The sequence below is a fragment of the Octopus bimaculoides genome, chromosome 23, assembly GCF_046866305.1.
Source record: "Octopus bimaculoides isolate indiv1 chromosome 23, ASM4686630v1, whole genome shotgun sequence".
NCBI classification, from domain to species: Eukaryota; Metazoa; Mollusca; class Cephalopoda; order Octopoda; family Octopodidae; genus Octopus; species Octopus bimaculoides.
This window is the reverse complement of record NC_142950.1, coordinates 31164749-31174748: the sequence shown is the minus strand read 5'-3', so window position 1 is coordinate 31174748 and position 10000 is coordinate 31164749. Positions and strand designations below refer to the sequence as shown.

The 10000-nt window shown below is 39.8% G+C and overlaps 1 long non-coding RNA gene across 1 annotated transcript in view; it reads right to left on the bottom strand.

Moving 5' to 3' along the window:
- LOC128250630 (uncharacterized) overlaps window positions 1–10000 on the bottom strand; it is a 229974-nt gene that overhangs the window by 6689 nt on the left and 213285 nt on the right. The gene's annotated exons all lie outside the window — the stretch shown is intronic.

Genomic DNA, 10000 nt, shown 5'->3' with positions numbered 1-10000 from the left:
ACACACTAAGACACACCCATCCCCCACCTGTACTCCATTTTCCAGACACTTCCTCCCACTCGGCCCCACCCCTACCACAACACACACACACACACACACAAATGTGTGAGTCTCCTTCACACCATAAAACACAGACACACACACACACACACATATAAGGAAAAAGCAGCTGGAGAAAAAAAAAAAAGATGATGATGGTGGTGGTGGTGGTGGTGGTAATAATGATAATAAGAGATGTTGGATGGCGGTGTTGGCAGCAGTGGCGGTGGTGTTGATAATAGTAATGATAGAAATAGTGATGATGATGATAATAATGATGATAACAGTGATGACGATGATGATGATGATGATGATGAATACACCTAGTTAGTCCCAGGTGCAACAACTACAAAGAATTAAGAGAAAAGGATGCAACAACATAAACAGCAACGATGCATGTTACTACTGCTACTACTACTACTACTACTACTACTCCACTTACAGTTGCCAAGTACTAATCACTGAACAATATATATATATATATATATATATATATATGAGAAAGAGGTGGAGTGGGGTTGAAACCTTATTTTAAACACCACTGTGGTATGGCGCTGTTGCATTGCGATAGTTGCTGGTTGTGATGGTTTCAGAAAATGCATGAATGATAATTTTATCACATCAACATGATAAAAACTGACATTGATGTGTGTTTCTGAACATGTATGCATGTATGCATGTATGTGTGTGTGTGTGTATATATATATATATATTTAAAAACAGATACATGTGTCTATGTTTGATTTTTTTGAGGGGAGGGCTTGTTTTGGTTTCTCTTTTTTGTTTTGTTTTTTTTGGTTACCATTTTTAGCATTATCAGAACTATGGCAGAAGCAACAACATAGGGGGCCCCCTCGGACGAAATGTCTTGGGGAAACTTAGTTATGTGCACCTTACTGCTAAATTTGAGTTTGCTTTCCACCTACCCACCAGAGCACATGTAGGATTTTCATATTTTTTATTCTTTGTCTTTTTTTTTTAAAATTTGTAATTTAATTGGACGGTACCTCTCATTAACTATAAGTGGCCTTCTACCTACATTAAAAATTATTGGCAGAATTGTTAGCATGCTAGATGAAGTGCTTAGCGGTATTTTGCTCATTGCTACATTCTGAGTTCAAATTCCGCCGAGGTCGACTCTGCTTTTCATCCTTTCGGGGGCTGATTAAATAAGTACCAGTTATGCACTGGGGTTGATGTAATCCACAATTCTTTTCTCCAAATTTGAGGCCTTGGGCTTCCAGTAGAAAGGATTATCATTATTATTATTATTAAGGCAACGAGCTGGCAAAACATTAAGCATGACAGACAAAATGCTTAGGTGTTTCGTCTTTAAGTTCTGAGTTCAAATTCCACCCAGGTTGACGTTGCTTTTTATCTGTTCAGGATTGATTAATCAAGTACCAGCGAAACACTGCGATTGGTGTAATCGACTAGCCCCATTCCCCAATATTTCAGTGAGGCTCCACATTCACAGGGTGCTTCTTACATGCCACCAGCACTGGGGGCCTGTTACGTAACACCAGCATTGGCCACAACTACGCTTTCACATCCCACTAAAATTGCTGGCATCGAGCGAAAATTTTAAACCATTATTAAAAGAGTAAGCTGGCATTTTTTCCAGTTCTCTTTTACTCTCTTACTCTTTTACTTGTTTCAGTCATTTGACTGCGGCCATGCTGGAGCACCGCCTTTAGTCGAGCAAATCGACCCCAGGACTTATTCTTTGGAAGCCTAGTACTTATTCTATCGGTCTCTTTTTGCCGAACCGCTAAGTTACAGGGACGTAAACACACCAGCATCGGTTGTCAAGCGATGGTAGGGGGACAAACAAAGACACACAAACACATCATCATCATCGTTTAACATCCGCTTTCCATGCTAGCATGGGTTGGACGATTTGATTGAGGACTGGTGAAACCGGATGGCAACACCAGGCTCCAATCTAATTTGGCAGAGTTTCTACAGCTGGATGCCCTTCCTAACGCCAACCACTCAGAGACATATATATATATATACATACATATATACGATGGGCTTCTTTCAGTTTCCGTCTACCAAATCCACTCACAAGGCTTTGGTTGGCCCGAGACTATAGTAGAAGACACTTGCCCAAGGTGCCATGCAGTGGGACTGAACCCGGAACCATGTGGTTGGTAAGCAAGCTACTTACCACACAGCCACTCCTGCTGTTCTTTTACTTTCTGTGTTCAAATACCATTGAGGTCAACATTACCTTGCATCCTTCTGGGGATTGATGAAATAAAGCCCCCTCAGAAAGAATGCCAGCCTTTCGCAGATAACATTTCCATGTTGCTGGCATAACTAGATATCTTATTATGTATTATAAAAACATTCTCTCTAGCGCTGCCTCCCCCACACCAAAAATTTAGACAATATCTCAAGACGCATGCAACTATGTTGTATAACTGCACCACTGCACCAGAATGCATCTTCACTTGATAGTGAAGCAACCTGTGTGGGCGGGGAGGGCAGGGCGGGGGGAGGGCAGGGCAGGGCGGGGCGAGGTGGGGCGGGGCGAGGTGGGGCGGGGTGAGGGTGAAGATCTCACCTGAAGAATGCACAGATGAGAAAGCTGGAGTTAATGAGCAAACACAAAACTGGCCAGGGTTGTTAGAGATAGATAGCAAGAGAGGAAAGGGTGGTGGTGGTGGCGGTGGTGGGGGAGAGATAGGGAGATAGGGAGAGAGAGAGAGGTGAATGGAGAGTTAGGGGTAGGGTGGGAGGAGTTACTTAATGTGATATCAAGTGTTCTCGTTAAGCCTTAATGTTAAGTAACAGGAAACTGGATGAGTAATTAGAGAAGATTTTAATGAGTTTGTTAACAGAGAGAGAGAGACAGAGAAAAAGAGAGGGAGAAAGAATCTTATTATTGAATTAAAATGAAACAGAGATATACAACACATGTGCACACACACACACACACACACACACACACAAAGGAGTCTGTTGGTGTGAGTGTGTGTGTGTGAGAGAGAGAGAGAGAGAGAGAGAGAGAGAGAGAGAGAGAGAGAGAGAGAGAGAGAGAGAGAGAGAGGGGGAGAGAGAGAGAGAGAGAGAGAGAGAGAGAATTACGGGGATGCCTCTAGGTATGTGTAAAAAGATAACAACAAAATAACACTTTCCAAATTCTACAAACAGACCTGAAAACTTTGCACCTCACAGACAAGGGGCAGCCAATCAAAATAATAGGGCCCCTCTGTGTGTGTGAGAGAGAGAAAGTGTGTGTGTGAGCCCATGCATGTAAAGTATTTATGCTTTGTAATAAGGTTCACAGTGTCAACGGGCCATTTGGTTTTAGGAGGAAATCGAGTTTTAGCTTGCGTTGTAAGCAGGGCAAGTATTTGAAGAGTATTAGAGGCCTGGTGTTTTGAGAGAGAGAGAGAGAGAGAGAGAGAGAGAGTGGTGTTCATTTGGTTGCTGTGTGCTATTCACGATGAGAAGGAGTATAGAGGTAGGTGTGAATACTTATTGCAAGACAATGCCAGACCTCACATTACAAAAATGACATTGGTGAAACTACAGGCGTGGGAATTGGAAGTTCTCCATCATCCACCATACTCACCAGATCTTGCCCCCCCCACTCCCACTGACCACCACTTCTTCCAGAATTTGGATAACTTTTTGATAGGAAAAAAATTAAATGCCAATGATGCTGTAAAACAGGCCTTCCAAGATTTTATTGATTTTAAATTGTTAGGCTTTTACAGTTCTGGGCTGGATAAGCTACCACGAAAATGGCAAAAAGTATTGACAATATGGGTGCATACTTTGATGAATAAAACTACTCCTTGTATTTATAAAACATTAGCAAACTTTTTTTCTTTTCGACAAATTTCATACTTGACGACCAAATATATATACATGCGCATACACATATATCTATCTATCTATCTATATATATATATATATATATATATATATATATATACTGTGGAAGGTGTTTATAAGCCATTTAAAATAACACAAAAGCCGTCAGATTCACTTCAACATTTAAATTTAATTTGTCAAAATATTTTCGTCGCTTTGAGACCGCGAGCTGTTCACTGACAAAATATTTTGACAAATTAAATTAAAATGTTGAAGTGAATCTAACAGTTTTTTTGTGTTATTTTAAATGGCTTATAAACACCTTCCACACTGCAATTGTTTTCGTTCCAGCACACGATCTTAGATCAGGTCACTTGCTATGCAAGTACATCTCTATATATACTATATTTTCTGGAATACAAATTGAATTATTTTAGAACAAAATTTACAGCCCAAATCAGGTGGGTTGACTTATACACCAGACAACTAAAATTTTGATGTGAAATGCAGCAGGATTCGGAAAGATAATGACGATGTCTGAATATTTACACTAAGTACACGAAAATAGAGTAAATTTTTTTTTTTTTTTTCATTCTGTTACCACTTTGTGTTCCTTTAGAATGGTGATAAGAAGATTCTTGGTTCCAAGTATTCCAAGTAAAGAACAATAGAAAGATGAGGTATGCAACAGTGTGAAAAAAATTGGGCAGATAGACCCAAGACGTACACAAATGCACACGTGTGTGTGTGTGTGGAGAGAGGGAAACTGACAGAGAGGATACAGTAGAGAAAAAAAGATGTTGATAAGATGTAATGTTGATTGTGTTGTGTAAACAATGTTAATCAACAACTTTGATGGTTCTATGTTGATTTAAACAAATAACACTTGGTGGATTTAACCTTGTTGTAATGTGAGTAGTGGTGGTGGTGGTGGTGACGGTGGGGAATGGGAATGTTGGTGGTGATGGAGGGAGAATAGTGGTGGTGGTGGTGGCGATGTTAGTGGTGGTGGTGATGGTGATGGTTGTGATGGTGGTGATGGTGGTGATGCTAGTGGTGTTGGTTGTGGTGGTGATGGTGAAGGTGGTGGTGGTGATGGTGATGATGGTAGTGGTGGTGATGGTGGTGGTGGTGGTGGTGGTGGTGATGCAGGTGGTGGTGGTGATGATGGTTGTGGTGGTGATGTTGGTGCTGGTGATGATGGTCGTCGTGGCTGTAATGATAATGTTTGTGGTGGTGGTGGTGGTGATGGGGGTGGCAGTATTAGTAATGATGATGATGATGATGGTGATGGGGATGATTGTTGTTTACTGGTATGGTGATAGTGAATGGCAGTGAATTATTTTCACATATTTTTCACATATATACGACGGGCTTCTTTCAGTTTCCGTCTACCAAATCCACTCACAAGGCTTTGGTCGGCCCGAGGCTATAGTAGAAGACACTTGCCCAAGGTGCCACGCAGTCGGACTGAACCCGGAACCATGTGGTTGGGAAGCAAGCTACTTACCACACAGCCACTCCTACGCCTTTATTCATGTAGGTTTTAATTAACCATGCATTATCTAGTAGCTTCACGATTTTCATGACGTGGTTGTTTATTTTTAGAATGGCATTGTAGGGTAGGTGTGAGAAGCGAGATCTGATTGATCCGAGCACGAAACAGGAAGAAATTCTGGGTCGGATATGGCTGGTTTAAATTCTGTTCTGAAGAGTTAAGGGAGACTTGGCTGCTATTTCTAGCTGGCTAAGCTCTGGATTATACGGATCCTGCCTGGCTGTTACTGGGCTCCAGCAGCAAAAAAAAAAGACCAGCTGTTTTCAGATGGTGGTGGAACCAGGTGGTGAAGTCGGAGAAAGGTTGGGGGGGGGCAGAGGGTATTGGACACGAGGGGAGGTTAGGGGCGGGAGTGGGGCGTGGGGAGATTGAGGTTGGGATGGGTGGAGCTCAGGAGGAAACAGGTGGGGAGTAGCAACATTTTGTAAACACAGAAAATGCAAAAACAAAATAATAAAATAACAGAAACAAAACAATACACACACACACAACCACATACAGTTAAAACCACACACACACATCTACAGCCACCCACCTACACACACTGAGAAGGCTTTGAAGTTAAGCCACCCCTCCAAAACCCAGAGAAATCACCATCTATGAAATACACAAACATATCATGCCACCCCTTATACACCCCTGCACTTAAAAGAAATTATAAAACAAAACAAACAAAACAATGAAAAGCTAATATACAAAAAAAAAAAGATTTACCCAGGACTTTTTTTAAGCACGTAAAAAAATAAATAAATAAACTAAAAAAAACACATCTACAATAAACATTCAGGTTTCGAATTTCAACATTGTCAATCTAAAATGACTGACCAAAACACACCCAATATACATACAAAGATATATATACACACATATATATATATATATATATATATATACTCACACACACACACGCATGCATGCATATATACTTGTGCAGTAATATGTGTCAGTGTGTATATGTGAGTGTGCGTGCGTGTTTGCATGAAGACATCAATACAAAAACAATAAAACATTTACACACACACACACACACACATTTTCTTAAATATACACATATATACACTGAATACACATGTCAATGTCTGACTATATACATGGGTGTGTGTGCATATGCGCGTGTGTGTGTGTGTGTGTGTGTCTGTGTATCTATGTGTGCACATATGTGTGTTCATATACTTTTTTCTCTATCATGATTTGAGCAGTGTCTCTTACAGCCGGGTGCCCTTCCTGTCACCAACCACTCAACCATATGAATTGGATGCATCTAATCATACCATCTGCACCAGAGAACACTTGCAATTCTCTCAGATGGGTTGCTTTAGCTTTACTATGCAAACTCTACGTTCTCCCCATCATCATCATCCTCATCGTTTAACGTCCGCTTTCCATGCTAGCATGGGTTGGACGATTTGACTGAGGACTGGTGAGCCAGATGGCTGCATCAGGCCCCAATCTGATCTGGCAGAGTTTCTACAGCTGGATGCCCTCCCCCATGTGAAGTCTTTTCTGAGTTACTGCTCCTCTAGAATGTAGAAAGATGCTTGATGGCTGAAAGGAAATGAAGTGAGACTGCTCTGTTGGATGTTTAATGTTAGTGTGTATGAATAAAACGCCCTTTCAAAGCCTAGCCAGGCTCATGGGCCCGGTTTCCCGGTTTCTAGGTGCTTTCTAAGTGGCACCCACACCTGAAAGGACAAGCCTGTAAAAGACAGAGATTTTACTTAGCTTAGTACGTCTTATCCAATAGAGCAAATCTCAGCATTTCCCAGTCCCATATATATATATATATATATATATATATATATATATATATATGTATATATATATATATATATGTATATATATATATATATATATATAATTATATGTATTTTTTCTATCTTAATGAATAAAAATTCTTCGGATAGAATAAATGGGTTAATAGAAACCAATGTAGCAAAGAACACAAATTAACTGTGGTGTAGTTCCTGTTTTTAAGGCAGGAACTCCTTGAAATTTTGGGTATTTGAGTATATTTAAAAATTTAAGGAATGGAGAAAACGCATATTATAATTGCATACTTTATTCCTACATATGTTTCAAAGGATTACAACCTGTGTGATCCATAGGGATCTGTGATATTAAAATTGTAACCTTCTCTTCAGGGAATGCATGGGAATCATCTTAAACATAAGACATTATGACCGAGTATGAAAACAATAGATGGATAAGGTTATGACGTGATTCACTTGAAAAAAACCGTTAGATAATTGGACGCTGCCGGAGAGTAGGTTGGACAACACATACATATAAATGTGTGAAAACATACATGCATACATAAATACATATACACATACACATATACACACATATGTATGCATGTATGTTTTCATGCCGGAACCATTTAGTTATAAAATGACATATAAAATACCACAGAAACAAGTCTAACATTATATCACACGAGACCATCAGAAGGACAAACAATACCTCAACTACAATTGCATCGTGACCACCACAACCACCAGAGGGTAACACTAAATCCATGACTACTACTACTCGGGGTTAAATATCAAAATATCAACTGTTCTAATTTTGGATCAAATTTAGACGGACTAAAATGGAACTAAAATGTAACAAAACATATAGGAAATATACACACATATGCACAGACCACAAATTTTAACTTAGACACATATTATATTACCTGTTTATGTGTGTGGCTATGTGTGTGTGTGTGTGTGTGTGTATATGCACACAAATACGCATATGTATAAATACAACTGAAAATACATAAATATACATAAGAAATGAAGGTGTGCGCGTGTATGTATATATACGTATGTGTATGTGTGTGTTGTGTATAAATACATAACACAGATCTATACATTACACAAATACACACACACACATATATATATATATATATATATATATACAAACATACACACAAATACATAGTCATGGGAGAGCAGAAAAGCATATATATATATATATATATGTACATATATATATATATATGTATATATAATGTCTCTACAGCTGGGAAGAGGAAAATCCATATCCATCATTTCTTTATCATTGAATTTTATGAGAAAAAAGATTTAGTAGGAATTTAAGGCTGAACTCATGTGTACAGTATGTGTGTATTTGTGTGTTTTATTTATTTATATATGTGTGTGTGTGTGTGTGTGTGTGTGTGTGTGTGTGTGTGTGTGGAGGCGCAATGGCCCAGTGGTTAGGGCAGTGAACTCGCGGTCATAGGATCGTGGTTTCGATTCCCAGACTGGGCGTTGTGAATGTTTATTGAGCGAAAACACCTAAAAGCTCCATGAGGCTCCGGCAGGGGATGGTGGAGAACCCTGCTGTACTCTTTCACCACCACTTTCTCTCACTCTTTATTCCTGTTTCTTTTGTGCCTGTAATTTAAAGGGCCAGCCTTGTCACACTGTGTCACGCTGTAGAAACTCTGCCAGATCAGATTGGAGCCTGGTGTAGCCATCTGGTTCACTAGCCCTCAGTCAAATCGTCCAACTAGCATGGAAGGCGGACGTTAAACAATGATGATGATGATGATCCACTCATGATACATATGCGAGTGTGTATATACACACACATACACACAAGAGGGGGTGTTGAAAAGTTCCTGGTTTCAGGTAGAAGAGAATGCAGGAAGATCAGTTAATTATGATTTTATTCAACATATTCCCCTCTCAGTTCTGTAAAACAACTTGGGAGGTTGGGTATCCAACCAGGCACTTTGTGATACCCTTAAAGCCAGGAACTTTCCAACACCCCCCACCCCCGTATATATAGTCATTAGCTTGCAGCCACGCTAGGGCACTGCCTTGAAGAATTTTAGTCAAATGTATCAACCAAAGAACCGTTTTTGAAGGCAGGCAGGCACTTATTCTATCACAGTCTTTTGCTGAAATGCTAAGTTACAGGGGTGTAAACACACTAAGACTGGTTCTGAAGTGTTGGTGGGGAACAAAAACACAAAGATGCAGACATACACTCACACACATATATATATACATATATATAATGAAAGAAAGGAAGAAAATGGAGATTTATGGATGTATAATTATTACTATAATGATCCCTAACATATCGTTGAGACTTTCTCCTTATATAATAGTGATTAACTAGTGAAATTTTGGGATTATTTAATCCCTGATGAGGACCTAACACACACACACATGGTCGTTATTAAAATAAGGATTTTATTTTATATATCATCATCAACATGGTTCCGGGTTCAGTCCCACTGCGTGGCATCTTGGCCAGATGTCTTCTATTATAGCCTCGGGCTGACCAAAGCCTTGTGAGTGGATTTGGTAGACAGAAACTGAAAGAAGCCCGTCGTATATATATATATATGTATGTGTGCGTGTATATATTTGTGTGTCTGTGTTTGTGCCCCCCCCCCTGCAACATCGCTTGACAACCGATGCTGGTGTGTTTACGTCCCCGTAACTTAACGGTTCGGCAAAAGAGACCGATAGAATAAGTACTAGGCTTACAAAGAATAAGTCCCGGGATCGATTTGCTCGACTAAAAGGCGACGCTCCAGCATGGCCGCAGTCAAATGACTGA